Source organism: Phyllopteryx taeniolatus, chromosome 10, assembly GCF_024500385.1.
Source record: "Phyllopteryx taeniolatus isolate TA_2022b chromosome 10, UOR_Ptae_1.2, whole genome shotgun sequence".
NCBI classification, from domain to species: Eukaryota; Metazoa; Chordata; class Actinopteri; order Syngnathiformes; family Syngnathidae; genus Phyllopteryx; species Phyllopteryx taeniolatus.
The window spans coordinates 9,656,865-9,675,230 of record NC_084511.1 but is presented as its reverse complement, the minus strand read 5'-3'; positions in this window follow the sequence as shown (position 1 = coordinate 9,675,230).

Sequence of the window (18,366 nt, the reverse complement as noted above, 5' to 3'; positions counted from 1 at the left end):
TTTTTCTTTTTCTTTTTTTTTGTGAGCCTCAACAAGGGGTGTCATGGGTATACATACTGTAAGAAAATTGTCTTATCCTTCACTTATTTCTATCATTCCCTTGTAAATGCTCACGCTGAGCTACTCTCATCCATGTGATGCAAAATGATGGTGTCTTCATATTGATTAAACTGCAGATGGGTGGTCATTTTTTTGCGGCGTGACCACCAGACGGTGGCTGGGACGTGTTTGCTAATGAGAATTCCTCTTTGGGGGTGTTATTTCAAAGGCCAAAATTAATATTCATGCCTAGGGGTGAAGCCTCCAGAGATGGACTGGCCTGTGTGTGGATTTAATTTCACTTACACATACACTGCGTACCAAACAACTCTTTTCTATCTGCGCTTGAAGAAAACTAGTACAACAAGATTCCCAGAAAATAAAACTCCTCAGTCACAGTTAGGCTTTGCTGTTGCTTTTTATTGTGCATGAGTCATTCTGGTAACTATAAACCTACTCACTGATGCCTTTTTTAATAAACCATGAAAATATCTCTCTATTCCATATTTTCATTACAAATACATGTAATCATATAATGTAAAGAAGTTCTTCTCAAGGTGTGGTCCATGGGTGGTTAATGGGCCATTGAGCATCCCAAGTGGTCTGTTCCAAGTACATAATGTAAAAAAATCAGTTTATACAGTGTTGGAAGGGAATAAGTATTGCTTTTTGTGTTTCTGTAACACGACTTATAAATCCATTTGAAACTTCTGGTGACCAAACATGTATCATCAGCAATTCCAATAACTGAGTCAAAACGTATTACTCCACTCTATGAGACATTGGTTTCTGTCCTACCATCTTCCCGAGCTGTACTTGGCTGCTTTTTGTTGACTGTTGATGCATAATTGCGTGAAATAGATGTCAATCATTTATAGCAATACCACTGAATTTCAAAAGACAGGAACCAGTAAAGTATTTATTACATTTTGGAAGTACACTTATTAAATGAACATAATTCCAAAACATTATAAACTAGGATGGGCATGCTAAGCGATGAATTGATCATTAAGAATGTGGTTGATCCTGTCCCATCCTGTGCTATTTGCTACTTACTACTTTCCTACCTATGGTATCCTTTCCTCACTGGTTGTAGCACTGCTTTTCAGTCCACATAATATAAATTTAGGTAAAATGCAACTCCTATGTAATGTTATTATTGTCATACATTTGTTGTTGTTAAACTGTCATTGTTCTGTGGTGTTCATTGCTCTGTTTTGTCTGTTCGCTCTCAAACCTTGTTCTGTCCCACTACATTTCCAATGAATATCCATGACGATACAAATGACCACAGAGGGAGAATATCAAACTCCGCTGTTTTGCCAGAAAACTGTTCCAGCATTAAGGGCATAAAGAGCCATCATACTACATGACCAAGCAGCTGAACAGGACTGGTTAAAAAAAAAAAGAAGAAAAAAAGTAAGAATGAGAATTATTCGCTCAATCATGTGGAAACAACTGAAGCAAAATGGAGTGTATTTCTTGTGGTCAACCAACAGAGGCACTGTCCAGTCTCAACTAGTCTAAAGAATGAGAGAAATACATCCATGTAGACCTCCTCCTGGAATAAAAACAGAAGTTTAGAACATTCACTGTGCTCCACATTAAAATAGTATTTAAAGCATGACACAAAAGTAGGGATTGATGCCTTTGGTAACAACAGTAGCAAATACTCAGGTAAAAGTGATTTTAAACACAATAACTGATATTTAATATGTGAGAGACCCCACACACATTCTTATTGTTCTAATAATATGCGATGTGGTGCCAAAATTATAAACTTAGTTTTGTTTAAATTGTGTGATAATTTGTTGATATCAAACCAGTTTTTCAATGTAATTAGTTCATTTTCAACTGTAGTCAGACGCTGTTTCAGGTTTTTGCCCGAGCAGTAGACAATTGTATCATCAGCAAATATTTGTGTACCTTAGCGACATTGGCCTAATGCAGTGACTTTTTATAGTTTGGATTTAAAATTTGTGCACACACACAGACACATACACACACACATCCGAGCAACTTTTCATTAGTGAATTGGTGCCTAACCTTGCTGACTTTGGATGAGAGTCAATCGCAGGACACATATAGACAAACTATTATTCATACAATGTGATTCAATGCCTACAGTATATGAGGATCTTCACTGCAACTTTGGAATATGGGAGCAAACTAGAGTACCCAGATAAAACCCAACTTGACCTCAAAGCAAGCACAGGGAAAATGTGTGAACAAGAGGACTGGAGCCGAGATTCAAACTTCCAAACTTCATAACAATAAGGCAGATGGGTAAACTACCAGCCCACGCTTCAGTTCCCACTTTGCGATTGTGTGAATGTGAAAGATTGCCTGTCTCTATATGTTCCCTTTGACAGACTGACCACTAGTCCAGGGGGAAGTCTGCCTTTGCCCCTGGTATAGAGGGCAGCTCCCTGCAACCCTGAACACAATAAGCGGTATAGAAATTGGTTGGATGGATCCTTCTTGTTCCGCTCATCTGAGGTTTGGTCAAAGGGGCACGTGCCTAAGCAGGTAACCCCAGACTTCCGTCATCCATAGTCTCTCCAGTGTGTCCTGGGTTGTCCCTAGGACCTCTACCTGATGGGATGTGACTGGAACGCCTCAAAAGGGAGGCATCCTTACCAGATGCCCGAGACACCTAATCTGGCTCCTCTTGATGTGTAGGAGCAGCGACTCTACTCTGAGCCCCTCAGACCAAGCTTCTCACCCTATCTCTAAGAGAACCCTGCGGACAAAACTCATTTCGGCAGCTTCTATTCGTGATTTTCTTCTTTCGGTCACAATCCACAGCTAATGACCATAGGTGAGTGTGGGAATGTAGATGGAGCGGTAAATGGAGAGCTTTGCCTTTCGGCTCAGCTCCTTCTTTACCATGATTGACCGATACAGAGTCTGCATTACTGCAGACGCTGCACCAATCAGCCTGTGATTCATCCCACACTTGTAAACAAGACCCCAATATACTTGGGGCAAGATCTCCTCTGCGACCTGAAGAGGGTACTCCACCTCTTTCCGACTGAGGACCATGGCATCAGATTTGGATGTACTGATTCTTATCACAACCACTTTACACTCAAATGTATGGACTTCATTTAATACACTTCCTGTTTATGCTCATTAATTCATGTACCTTCTTGACAAATAATTTCACCCTTGGTTAGTCACTGTTAAGCAGCCAGCAATTTTAAGTGTTATTGTGTAGACACCATGCATCTATCCATCCATCCATTTTTTTATGCTTTCCTCTTCAGGGTTTCAGGGAGCTCGAGCCTATCCCAACCGACTTTGGGCAAGAGGAAGACTACACCCTGGATTGGTCGCCAGTCAATCACATTACAAATATAGAAGCAGACAAACATTCACACTGACATTAGCACTGTCACTGAGTGTGGAATGAACCTACACTGCATGGAATTGTGCAGGCTCCTCATTTTGAATTATTTCACATATAATGCAAAATAACAACCTCTCTACTGAAAACACACCCTATTTTATATGTTCCCCACAAATGTGACATGAAATCCACCCAGATAGCAGTGTCACAAAAATTGACTTTGCAGCTTAAGCAGATAAGTCAGTGCATAACAGCGATCATTCTGCCATGTGAACCTCAAAGCTGTACAATGCCCTAGCAACAAATGCAGTTTCACTCTGAACAGAAGCAGCCAGATATGAAAAGAGGCTTTCGCGTATAAACACAGGCCAACAAGAGCGAAAATAAGAAGTTATTGGACAAACTGGGATGTACTCAAGTTCCTGCACCTGCTGCATCCCAGTTTTAGTGCCTCATTCAGGATATGATTATGGACAATGGGGGGCTCCATCAATCATGTGAACGCCCCAGAGGCTGCCGAGCTGATTTTGCAGCCTCTCTGTGGTTCCGTCACACAATCCGTCACATGCGCTTTACAACATAAGTCATTGTGGTAGTTACAGTACTCAATTGCCTTACTTTACCTACCTGACCTCTTGAAGTTTACGAAGCAACAAGAAGCCAAAAATTCATTCTAAGGTCAAACTGTTACCATCATAAAACTGCACTCGCTATATTTTAAGTAACATTTTAGTTTAAATTGTTATACAAGTGTAAAAATATTTGAACCTCAGGAAAACAGGTATTACTCATACTAGTGAATGCCAATGGCAAAGAAGTGTGATGATAACCATTAGATGGGAAGGGAAACTTCAAGACAGGAATGGGTCTACTTGCCCAGTACAATATGAGCAATATAGCTAATTAAATAAACTACCTTGATCCATTTTATTTTGTGCTTTTCCTCATTAGGCTCGTCAGTTATTGCAGCCAATCCCAGCTGACTTTGGGGGAGAGGTGGTGGACATTGGGGGAGAGGTGGTGGACATCCTGGACTGGTCGCCAGTCAGTCACAGGCCACATATGGACAAACAAGCATTCACACATATAGACAATTTAGTGTCTTCAATAAACATAACATGAATGTTTTTCAAATGTGGGATGAAGCCGGAGTACCCAGAGAAAACCCATGCATGCATGAGGAGAACATGCAATCCACACACAAGAGGTCGTGATTTGAGCTTTGGACCGATAACCTCTGAATTGTGAGGCAGACGTATTAACTACTAGGTCAATATGCTGCCTATAAGTAACATTCACTGGATTACAGTAACTAAAATTGAACGTGAGATTATTATTATTATTGGTGGCACGGTGGAAGACTGGTTAGAGCGTCAGCCTCACAGTTCTGAGGACCAGGGTTCAATCCCCGGTCCCGCCTGTGTGGAGTTTGCATGTTCTCCCCGTGCCTGTGTGGGTTTTCTCCTGGCACTCCGGTTTCCTCCCACATCCCAAAAACATGCATTAATTGGAAACTCTAAATTGCCCGTAGGTGTGAATGTGAGTGCAAATGGTTGTTTGTTTGTATGTGCCCTGCGATTGGCTGGCAACCAGTTCAGGGTCTGCCCGATGACAGCTGGGATAGGTTCCAGCACCCCCGCGACCCTAGTGAGGAGAAGCGGCTCAGAAAATGGATGGATGGATGATTATTATTATTATTATTATTATTATAGGATGCAAGATTTATTCATTTATGCACTACCATTATGTGATCACATCAATCTGCAAACACCTGTTGCCTCTCCATGAAGTTGTCTTCTTAGGGTGAGTAGTTTTCCTTTATTTTAGTTTTATTTTAAAGTGGTTAACTTCTCTTTATATACTTGTATAACATAAATGTTTTGCTAAAACCTTGACTATACTGTTACTATGGTTTTTGATGGAGACACTTTGATCCTTGAAGTCATTACTTCATTTTACATGATTTCCTTTCAGAAAATATGTTTTGTTTAAACAACAAAGAACAACTTAGAAGTCAACCAGCTTTACTGAATGGATCGTGTTCCGCTTTGGTAAGTGTTTGGTGTTGTCCCGTCTTTTGTACTCTGCAGTAAAAAGCAAATGGAAGTACTTCTTGTTTTTAAGTAAACGCTTCCGAATTCCTCCGGGATAGGAACAAAGTCTTCGACCCCCTCTCAAGAATGTTATGCTGAATGCTGACATGGTTCCATCTGTCAGTGTGAGTGGAGGCTTGAGTGGCCTCAGGAGCAACTGTGCATTGAATTAAGGTCCATCATCAGCTGTGACAATCATTTACCTCCACAGTGCTCTATGATCAATGAGCACAGCAGAGGGAGGAACCGTAGTGATAGAAATACCACACGGGGGAGAAATGGCTGAAGGTATTCTTTGTTTTCGGCTCACTGTGCATTTTAGGGAATTTTGACTAATGTCAAAGCAGTTTGTAACTTGTGACAGATTGCAAGAACCCTGTCTGGAAGGGTGAGCCCCTGGACTCAAGGGATTATCTCGGAATAACTCTACTCTCAGCTCTGGGTCAAGTCTTTGTATGGGTGATCCTGAACATTTGAGCAGTCTGGGTTTACTCACAAGAAGTCAATGATTGATTTCATCCTTGCAGTCCCCCTTGTGAATTGCAGATTGTTCAATTCAGTTCAACCATGTGGCCCTAAAGACTTGTGGTACCCTGCAGAATATAGACCGGGGTGCCCAAAATATTTTGCCCCAAAATCTACTTTTCAAGCAGCCAACCTCCCGCGATTTTGGGGGGGGGTGGGGGCCGCGAAAATGTCGCCGGTTTGAGAGCGCAGAGCGCTACCAGTGAGCTAAAATTCTGGGCCGCCGACACAGCTGAGCACCAATGTATGTCGATGTACCTGGCATCACCGCATGAGCCAATCTTGCACAACACAACATAATTAACAATGTAAATTTTTTTGTCATTACCTGAGTTTACTCCGATGACTTGCACTGCAGTGAATCAGCCAGGGATGAGTAGTCAATGTCGTATTTTCCATGCACAGTCCTAAAATGCCGCTCCACATTTCCGTTCTTTGGTAATGCGATGGCAGACTGGCAGATGAGGCATACGCATTTCGAACATGTCATCGTGAAAAAAATACTCCTCATCCCATTCTGTATGAAAGTGGTAAGTTTTTGTCTCCTTACTTGGTCCAGCTCACCCACTCATTTTTATACCCTTTCTTAAGTTTAAGAGAAAACACCGAGAGATAAAAATTGGAGGTAACTCACTGACTAGCTTGTTAGTTTTGACACACTTGGCGCCATTGTTTGCGTATCTGCAGTTACCTTTTAGCAGCGTTGTTTGCGCATGTGCGTGACCTAAGTGTCAGAAAAATGCAGATATTATCGATTATATATGTATATCAATCAAGCAACGGGATGGATGATAGCCTGATGTCTTTTTTTTTTTTATGTCACGCGATGTCATGCGATCTACCAATACTACCTTTGCGGTCGACTGGTCGATCGCGATCTACGCATTGAGCACCCCTGATATAGACGATCACATATTATGAGTTAGTGGTGACGCCTCTGACTTTCCCCAGTAAATTCCGGAGTTAGTCAGGGATAGGCGCTCACTTTCGATTCCTCTATGGATTGGGTATCATACTGTGAGTCCTACAACTGAAGTGGGTAGATATTTACCGACCTTGACGATGCCAATAGTTTCATGGCCTTACTACACTTAGAATGACGGATCTCGTCAGATCTCAGAAGATAAGCAGCCATAGGTCTGTTTTGTACTTGTATATCATCCAAGGTAAGGTGCGTCTGGTCTTGTTTTAAGTGCTGCAATACCTTGATATTACCTTGTGATGTTAGATGGAGACTGGACTGTTTTCGTACCAAGTGCCTGAGGAAAATCCTGTGGTACTGATGGGACAACTTTGTGTTTATAAAAGGATTTTGAGGCTGATGAGAGTGGTGTCATCTGCAAACTTCAGGAGTTTGACAGCCGAGTGCGTTGAGGTGCAGTTGTTCGTTTAGAGAGAGAAGAGCAGCGGAGAGAGGACCCAAACTTGGGGCGCCCCAGTGCTGATGCTGCGTGTGGATGAGGTGGCCTCCCCCAGCCTCACCTGCTGTGTCCTGCCCATCAAAAAAAGGAATACTGAAGCCACTAAGATGCATTTGTTTTGGTTTTCATTGAAAAGGCTTATTAAGCAAAAGGAGAAAAATCCTTTAAGCAATAAGCAACACTGCATATCCTGAAACTTCATTCCGGACACCTGACGGTAAAGACATTTCCATCCTCGAAAAAAGTCACAGCCCTGGATGGCTGAGTAATTTCCCTCGAAAAAAGTCACAGCCCTGGATGGCTGAGTAATGTTCCGCGGCACGCAACAACCATCATCGCTCCCCGACGCCCGAATACAAGGTGGGTCAATCCGTCTGGCTCTCTTCCCACAACCTTCCCCTTCAAACAGAGTCCCGTAAACTTGCTCCACACTTCATTGGTCCTTTTCCCATCACCAAAATCATTAATCCCACTTCCATCCAGTTAAAACTGCCACAGTCCCTTAAAATTCATCCCACATTCCACGTCTCATTGCTCAAGCCTGTCTCCACCTGTGCCCTAAGCCTTCCGGCCGTACCCCCTCCAGCCCCCGAATTATTGACTTCACGGTGTCGCGCATCCTCGACGTGAGGCTTAGGGTTCCAGTACCTGGTTGACTGGGAAGGGTACGGGCCGGAAGAGCGTTCTTGAATTTCCTGGAAGCTCACCCTACTCTTTTGGATGACTTTTACGCGGTTTACCCAGGGAAACCTGGCAGGACGCCAGGAGGCGTCCGTTGAGAGGGGGGTACTTTCATGTACTGCCCTGCAGTACCGTTTTGGAGCCTGGATGGCGCTTTGTGCCCTCTCGTCCTCTCGCTCCCCTCCCCTCTCTGTTTCAGCTTCTCCTCAAGCCACGCACCTGTCTCCAAAAAACCCTCATCACCACCTACATTTAAGCCTGCCTGTTTCCTGAAATCCTCAACAAAATATTGCAGCCTCTCTTAGTGGTACCACGGCCCACCGTACTTGACTTCTCGTTCTCTTGTTAACTCTTGTGTCTCCTCGTTCCCAGTGTTCCTGACCCACCTCATTCCTGCCAGCCCCCTGTTCTGTCCACTGCCTGCCACCTGTCCACGCCGCCGCCTGTCAACACATCCAGGACCACTTCCATAACCTTTGCTCAATAAACTCCGCCTGCTCTTGGGTTCAGCTACTTCCCACACCTGACATTTTCTTTATACTCAGTAATGCTTTGCATATATATTGTTTTCTTCCAATATACAATAGTCCCCGAACATTATTGGTGTTTGCAAAATGTTGTGGTTTGGCTCCCACTCTTAATTATATGCCTATAGAAATATTACATTATTTTATCATATAATCAGTTTTTTTCCAAGAGCTATTGGCATGTTTCTCTGACAGATTTGATGATAGGAAAATTTTAAATGTAGTTAACTGCCTTGGACCGCATAAAAAAAAGAAAAAAAACCAAACAAACAAAAAACAGCTTCCATTAAGACACTGGATGCCTTCAGGGGGCATGGTGAAAGTTTTTGGAGGAATGGTTCAAGGTTGCATAATATAAGCACAGAAAACAAAATAATTAAAGAAAACATATTGTGGACAGGATGCAGACTTTTTGGAGGGGCTAAACATTCTGTGCTGGATGAATTTTCTCCTTTGGGGCAGTTTGGCTTTGAATGAAGAGCATCCCTTGAATATGCTTCAATGAACAAGAGTGTCTTTTCTCCCTGTGGTAACCATTTCAGACTGGGAGCTTCATCCGAAATTACTCAAACACGGAAGAACTTCAAGGCAGCTCGCTTGTTTTCCATTTACCCCGAGAGAGCATTTCTGGGAATCCAATATTGGAATGTTTGCCCTTGTTTGCTGTAAACATCTTCGCCGTGAAAGACTCTCCCTGTGCAAATCTTTTTATAAACATTTACATATCTGCAAGCTGATGAACGATTCACTGTATGTGATTTAAAAAAAAAAAAAAAGAAGTTCAATATCATAGCCTTCTTGGGTAATGGAGTTTGCTTGGCTTTTCCGAGGAAGCGGTAGAGTAACATTTCAAAAGAGCTTTCATGAGTGAGAGGGTTGGTTAGGGTAACCCTAACCCTAACCCTAACCCAGTGTAGACGGGTACTTCTTTTCACACAAACGTACCTTTAACTAAATAAAGTTTAGTGTAGTATACCTCTGCACAGTACTAAGGGTGAGCAGAGCAACCCCAATGGCAGCGATAGGCAAGACACCTACTCGCAACCGTAACCCAGCATGTAACATATACAGTAATAAACACATAATTTTTTTAGATGTCAACTTTGTGGCTTAGTGGATTTTTCTACGGATACTCCACCTTTGTCCCACTTTCCCAAAACATGCATGGTAGGGTTACTGAAGACTCTTCCATAGATGTGAATGTGAGTGTGAATGTTTGTTTGCATGTGCCCTGCGGTTGGCGGGCGACCAGTCCAGGGTGTAACGAGGCTCTCGCTCAAAGTCAGGTGGGACAGGCTCCAGCTCAAGCACCATTTTAATGAGGACAAGCGCTATAGCAGGCGTCACCAACATGGTGCCAGCAGGCTACTCATATGGTTCTTGGGGACCACCTGCCCACTGGACTATTTATATCAAACACTTAATTAATTCTCTGACATTTCTGGTCTGTGCTGTTACCCAGAAATTTTATAAAAAAGTAAAAAAAACAAAAACAATGGAGAAAAAAAATATTTTCATAACATGACTTAAGTAAAATTTCCTTTTTTTGGGTTTTTATACATGCATTATGCATTTTTTTAACCCCCCAAATGCTTAATATTTAGATCTGCAACATGTTGTTGCTATAATGCCAAACTTATTGGTTTATTATAGAAAAGTTCAAAAGTTATATTTCAATGGGTTGCGTAACCTGTTTCATGCATTGTAGTCACTCTTGTACAATTAGTGCAGAGCGATTAGCAACTTTTTATTATGATGAAGTGATCCTCCTGACACCTCCTCCACATGCCCAGCCTGCCTAATACTGAAAAAACAAACAAACAAAAAACACTGCCCCAACCCCTCTGCCTCCTTTGAATCTATCAGTGCTACATTAGCTTGAAAAAAAGCACTCACACTTTCTGCAATTACAGTTGGCTAGCCCAGGCTCGTTTTAACCTCACGCTACCATTGCTGTGCCATATTCCAATCAATTAACAGTACGTGTGTGTGTGTGTTATATATTATATAATATTACGGGAGTAAACTCGTACTTTCACATAAAATATTTAATGTTACAAGTATTTTTCTGAAAAAAAGTCATTATGAAAATACGTTTTGTATTTTTACATAAACTATCATATTTTACAGGCATGTTTTTTTTTTTTTACAAGAAAAATCTATGAGACCAATATTACATTTTTATCTCATGAGAAACACGTGAAAATATTGCAAGAATGAATTTGTGTGTATTTTTTGTGTGTAGAAGGGTTGGAAATCACAATTTACAATTTACTGAAGTACAACAAATAACTCATGTTGTGACATGTGACAAGTCTTAATTTTATGGAAAACTGAAAACATTATGAGAGTAAACAGGTAACATTATGAGGATACGATTATAGTTTCGATACCAAAAAGGTGTAATATAATGAAAGTAAAGTCACATTCTTAAACAAAAAAATGTAATACTGCAAGATTAACGCTGTATTTCTATTGAAAAAAACAGTGTAATGTAATGAGAATAATGTCTTAAACACCTTAGATGTGTAATATGAGAATAAAGTTGTATTGATATTGTATTTTTAAATATGTCACGTTTCGGGTTTGGTCGAAGGCGAGGAACGCAAGGCAAGAACATGGAGGACCCAAGTGCAGGGAAGCAAGGAGGCAACGCAGTAGTGCAGGAGTATATAAAAAAATATATTTAATTCCAAAAACAAAGGAAAACAAAGATAATGAAAAAGGTCTAAATGCTAAATTAACCAAGTCCAAAATCTAAACACAAAGTAACAAAGAAACACTTCAGTGAACCCAAAACAAGAAACAAGACATGACTGGTGAAATAACTGAGCGACAACTGGCGACTATGACATGGCAAAGACATGTGACAACGACAATGAACCGACAAGAACTGAAAGAAACCAGGGAACTCAATACAAAGAGATTGACGAGACAACGAGGAACACCTGGACAAGACACGAGTGGCTGGAGAGAGCTGATTGGTCGACACAAGGTAGACAAGAACAGGTGGACACAACAACCTAATGAGCACACGACAAACTTGGAACACAGGAAAACATGGAACAAAACTAAACACAACCCAAACCAAAACACAGACCATGACATGTTATGAGGAAAAGACACTTTTACTTAAGGCATTGTGAGAGAATAAACTGCTCTGTTGTATTCACAACATAATTATCAGAATAAAGTTGTATTTTAGAAGAAAAAAAATATATTGTGGGAATAAACATATTTTTACATGTAAAAATGTATGCTATTAGATTAAAATAACATACAGCAACAAATGAATGAAAGAAAAATAGGAGAATATTTTTTAAACTAAATAAATCTTAATATTGTTGTAATGTTGCAAAAAAATTGGAACAATGAGAATGAAGTAAAATTTGATCACATCATAAAGTTATTTTAATGAGCAATGTGTAATATTACAAGAAAAAAGTTGTACTTTTCTATAATAAAGAATAAAATAAAGACAACAGTAAAAAAAAACGTTTTTATTGGATTTCATTAAATTATATAGATATATTTTTTGAATGGACATAACAATAAGAAATGTAAGAGAACCAAACAGAGTACAACACGTAAAGGAACTGCAAGACAAACTGCCTCTTCAGCGACACATTTTGGCTGAATTGCATTGATGCTCCCATTGTAATTCATCTGGAGGCCCCCGTTTGCCGTGATTTGTAGTTGACGATCATTATTCTTCCCAGCTTGTGATCTACAAGCGGTTCCAGATGTCTGATAAACTTGCATGCTCATTAAGCGAGTTGCAGGACACGTCGGGTAAACACGGCTGAGGCCATAGCCTGTTAATGGCCGCCGGTTCTCTCTGTGTTACCACACCGCCGTTAATTATCCGCTCGTCTAGCAGGCACCATTAGAAAGGAGGAAGACGCAACACAACACAGCACAACAAGTGGGGGGCAAGCACAGCCCGCTGCCCGGAGGTCTGCGGACTTTTGAATGAAGAGAAGCATTCATCACCAAGACCACAACATCACTGAACCTCTCCTATGCTCCTTCTTAGCGCACAAACTACTCATGTAAATTTGGTGACATCTTTGCATATTTATCCAGCAACAATAAATAAGCGTAAGTATTAATCAGAGGTGGGACACTGACTTGACTTGAGTCAGACTTTAGGATGCTTATTTTAGGACTTGGCACTTGCTTGACTTTGACTGGTAGTTATTTTTTTTATGTAGTATGCAAAAACCTGGCAACCAACCAGTAGGATATGACGCGGAGTGCAGATGCCATCTCAGAAAGCAAGTATCATTAAGGGAGCGCTGAAGATGATTACTTTTGGATTACAGTATGTTTTTGATCAAGACTGGAAAAAGAGAATGGCATCGTGCAAGGTTTGCAACTGAAAGATAAGAGGCACAACAACGATGATTTCATGAGTTCATGAAAGTCACACAGACAGCTATGCTACATTAACTTCACACAACTGTTAGCTGGTCAAACATTACTAAGCCTTATGTCAATTATGCATTTTATTGTGAAGACAATAAAGTTATAGACAGTACAAAGACTTATTTGGGATTGTTAAAAAACTGTCAGAACAGCTAATTTCCGCAAATACAGATACTGAGTGCAAAGTGATTAATATCGTGTGAATATATACTGGTAGCACAGTGGGCGACTGGTTAGAGCGTTTGCCTCACAGTTCTGAGGACCGGGGTTCAATCCCCGTGCCTGTGTGGGTTTTCTCCGGGCACTCCGGTTTCCGCCCACATTCCAAAAACATGCATGGTAGGTCAATTGACAACTCTACATTGCCCGTAGGTGTGAATGTGAGTGCGAATAGTTGTTTGTTTGTATGTGCCCTGCGATTGGCTGGCAACCAGTTCGGGGTGTACCCCGCCTCCTGCCCGATGATAGCTGGGATAGGCTTCAGCACGCCCGCGACCCTAGTGAGGAGAAGCGGCTCAGAAAATGGATGGATGGATGGATGGATAATAATAATAACAACAAACAGATGGCGGGATTAATATGGATGACGGTGTGTTTATAGCAGTAAATTCTTCCATGCTTTGTTCTTTCAAAAAGCAAGTGCCGCGCACCTACAGTGGACAGCTCCTCATGCAACGTTTGGTCTTTCATAAATCAACCCAGCAACAGTGGACATATTGGGCTGGCCTTCAGAAAGCAAATTTCTCATTCAAGTTGTTGAGCAAATGTGGCACATCACAACACACACGGCAGCGACACACATTGTGCTGCTTTATGGCTATGATGCAGTGGAGACAGCCAAATAAAATATGTAGCAATGGACATGCGGCATTTATCTCTGAGCTGTCAAAAAGCAATCTGCACTGCAAGGACAGGCAGACATTATGAAAAAAGGGGTACACATAGCTGCAAGGGAACAAAAGAAATGTCTTGCTAGTTTCCACCATTGTTACCCCTGTCAAGCATTGGTCTGGTTAACGATACCACAATTCGAAACACAAATTGGTCAGTCACAGTATAGTTTCGACAGTTTCCTGGCAAAACTTCATTGAATTCAACTATACAGACATTCATCCCTTTTCCACAAGGGCATAATTACCATTAGGCAAACTTGGACAATTGGCCGAGGAGATTTACAAGGGGCCCTAAACGTCTTCCAAAAAATGTATTAAGTTCTCTTTGATTTAAAGAAAGGTGTACGACTGGTTAGCACATCCGACTCACACTTCTGAGGGCCTGGGTTCAAATCCGGCCTTGCCTGTGTGGAGTTTGCATGTTTTCCCCATCCCTGCGTGGGTTTTCTCCGGGTACTCCGGTTTCCTCTCAAATCCCCAAAACATGCACGGTAGGTTAATTGAAGACTCTAAATTGTCCATAGGTATATATGTGAGTGGGAATGGTTGTTTGTTTATATATGCCCTGCAATTGGCTGGCAATCAGTTCAAGGTGTACCCCGCCTCCTGCTGGGATAGGCTCCAGCATACCGTCGACTCTAGTGAGGATAAGCGGTGTAGAAAATGGATGAATGGATGGATGATTTAAAGCAAATTTTATACATTACATTTATATTTATATATTCATATATTTATACAGTCTAAATTCACACGCTTAAAAACATATCAAAGAGCCTAATATATCATGATGGTTTCCAGGGCTCCCCTCTCCCTTCTCATGCAATAGACTATTCCATCGTCTTACTGTGCATGTGCAGACTTGATCCAGGAAGAGGGTAGCAAAACAAAGTTACAAAATTGTTGGCATGGAGTACATGGAGAAACCCACGGAAGCGCAGGGAGAATGTGCAAAATCCACACAGGAGCTCCACTGAACCAAAATTCAAACCCAGGACCTCTGAGGCAGATGTGATAACTACTACTCCGACAAACTGCCCCACATTATGTATCTAATGAGTAATGACAAAATGTGTATTGTGCCAGGGGGAAGCTGCCAGGACTTTGGTGTTTGTGCTCTCAATAAAGGCCTTTTATTGACTTCAGCTGCCTCGTTAAAATGAAACGTGATTGGACAAAAATAAAACAAACAAAAAAAAACTAACTTTTTTACTCACTCTTGCTCACAGTTCAACCTTGGTGGAGCTCTGTTCTAGTTTGTCATCACTTGGTTGCAACTGGATATAGTTCGACTTTGGCACGAGGCTGTGTCAAACTGCAGCCTGATGACCAACATGTCCAATCCATCTGTAGTCCATTACACCAATTAGTGTATTACTTCATTTAAAGACTTGCTGATTTTTATAGGAAGAAAAAAAACCTGGAAGTTTGTCATTCCGGGAGCAGAGCCACAGGCATCCATGTCTTTATAGCAGCACTGCAGTCCAGAGCGCAGACTAACACGCTGCTGGCACATTTTAGCCAAGCATATGGACTCTCGACGGGGACTCAATAAAACAGAATGCTGCAATTGCCCCCAATGCACATGCAAAATAATATATCCTCATTTTTCTGCGTGGTGCTGAGTGTTACTTGGATGCCCGTCAGCAGCACAGTGAGGTACGGCAAAATGGGAAACAATGAAGCTGAGCTCAACGCTTTGGGTTGTTTGGTTGTTGTCCCTGTTATCCCTAATGAGGGAAAACATTACAACACATTTCCACAGGAAAATTATCAAAAAATTAAATCTTACATTAAATTTATTGGGCATGTGTTTTGACGAAAATACTAATGCTGCAAGCAGTGATGAATGGGCCATCGGCCCCTTGCACCGCCCTTTTCATGGTGAGTCCTCGAAATCATTATCTGTTCACATTAGATTTAATTTATTATTGCCCATCTGCTTAGGATAGCTGAATCCATTTGGGACTTACTGGTCAACATGACTATTTTGTTAATAATTTTATGACAGGCATGTCCACCCAGTTTTGCGTTGATCAGTGAAACTGGTGTCGGGGTAATTTTTTTCACATCCTTTTTCATGGCAAATTCTTTAAATGATTGTCAAACTTTGACCGCATCATCTGCCCACATTACAAGGCATAAGCAAAATCACATCATAATTTGGAGCCGTCCCTTAGTTTAGGATATCTGCTTCCAATTGTGGCACATTTGGGCAAATGCCTTTGTAGAAGTTTGTCAAAGTACAAGCCCATTAATTAGCTCAAAACAGCTGTTTCAAACCTTATGCCTGAATCAGACGAGAAGACAAATTTGGTCATTCCCGATTGCACTATTTCCGACTACTGGCATCAAATCTTGCCGTATCTCGGTCAGACAGTGGCAACACTACACATGTATTCCGAGACCACCGCATCCCTTCTTTTACGATCACCGGGCTTTAACTTGTCAAATCAAAAACTGTCAGAGAGGCGGAACCAGAAAAACGCGTCACTGGTCTTCTCTTCCATTTTAATTTGCCTTTTGGCTTGTCCTGTTAGGGGTCGCCTCAGCGTTTCATCCTGTATCCTCCTCTCTAACACCAACTGCCCTCATGTCTTCCCTCACTACATCTATCAACCTTCTCTTTGGTCTTCCTCTAGCTCTCTTGCCTGGCACCTCCATCCTTATCACCCTTCTACCAATATACTCACTATCTCTCCTCCGGACGTGTCCAAACCATCGAAGTCAGCTCTCTCTAATTTTGTCTCCAAAACATCTAACCTTGGTTGTCCCTCTGATGATTTCATTTCTAATTTTATCCAACCTGGTCACTCCTAGAGCAAACCTCAACATCTTCATTCCCGCCACATCCAGCTCTGCTTCCTGTTGTCTCTTCAGTGCCTGTCTCTAATCCGTACATCATGGCTGGCCTCACCACTGTTTTATAAACTTTGCCCTTCATCCTAGCAGAGACTCTTCTGTCACATAACACACCTAACACCTTCCGCCACCCGTTCCAACCTGCTTGGACCATTTCTTCACTTCGTTACCACACTCAACATCGCTCTGGACTGTTAACCCCAAGTATTTAAAGTCCTCCACCCTTGCTATCTCTTCTCACTCTAGCTCACTCTTCCCCCTTCACCCCTCTCGTTCATGCACATATATTCTGTTTTACTTTGGCTAATCTTCATTCCTCTCCTTTCCAGTGCATGCCTCCATCTTTCTAACTGTTCCTCTACCTGCTACCTGCTTTCACTGCAGATCGCAACGTCATCTGCAAACATCATGGTCCACGGGAATTCCAGTCTAACCTCATCTGTCAGCCTATCCATCACCACTGCAAACAGGAAAGGGCTCAGGGCTGATCCCTTATGCAGTCCCACCTCCACCTTAAACTCCTCTGTCACACCTAAATCAGACCTCGCAGCTGTTCTGCTCCCCTCATGCCTTCGTACATGTCCTGTACTATTCTAACATACTTCTCTGCCACTCCAGACCTCTGCATGTAGTACTACAGTTCCTCTCTGGGTACTCTATCATAGGCTTTCTCTAGATCCACAAAGACACAAATGTCGCTCCTTCTGACCTTCTCTGTACTTTTCCATCAACATCCTCAAGGCAAATAATGCATCTGCGGTACTCTTTCTTGGCATGAAACCATACTGTTGCTCGCAAATACTCACTTCTGTCCTGAGTCTAGCCTCCAGTAATCTTTTCCATAACTTCATAAGGTACTCATCATAGGGGGTATTTTGAGCCGTAATTTGTCTGGTCTCTCACGTAGGGCCCGTTTGCCATGGATGGTCCTACGAGGGACATAAAGCCCCAGACAGCTTAGATCCGAGCATTATTGGGACACACAAAATCCTCCAAGTCACTGATGGTGTAGTGGTACATTCCCCTGACTTCGGTCTGTATGAGCCCTGCGACTGACTGGCGACCAGTTCAGGGTGTAGTCCGCTTTTCGACACAAGGACCCAGTTACTACACACACGCCCCCCCCCCCCCCCTACACACATACATACACACACACACTTGCACACACACAAGCACAGACACACACACACACACACACACACACATACATGGATAGTACCTCATTAAAGCTCTTTCTCCCACCAGGTGGATTGTGGAAGAAACTATTTTGCATTTTTTTTTTTGCCAAGGTTGGTGTAAGTACGCTCAGACAGTCTTAATTTGATCAAAACAATCTTACTGAACTTTAACAGCAAAACTTACTTCATCATGACACGTATGACATAATTTTTTGAATAACAGAAATATTTAAATACAAGAAAAAAATCTTCAAAACTTTAAGCAAAGCAAAAGCAAAAGAAATATATTGATATACCGCATTTCATACACAAAGAAACTCAATGTGCTTTACATGATTAAAAGCATTTAAAAACAAATGAAAAAAACAGC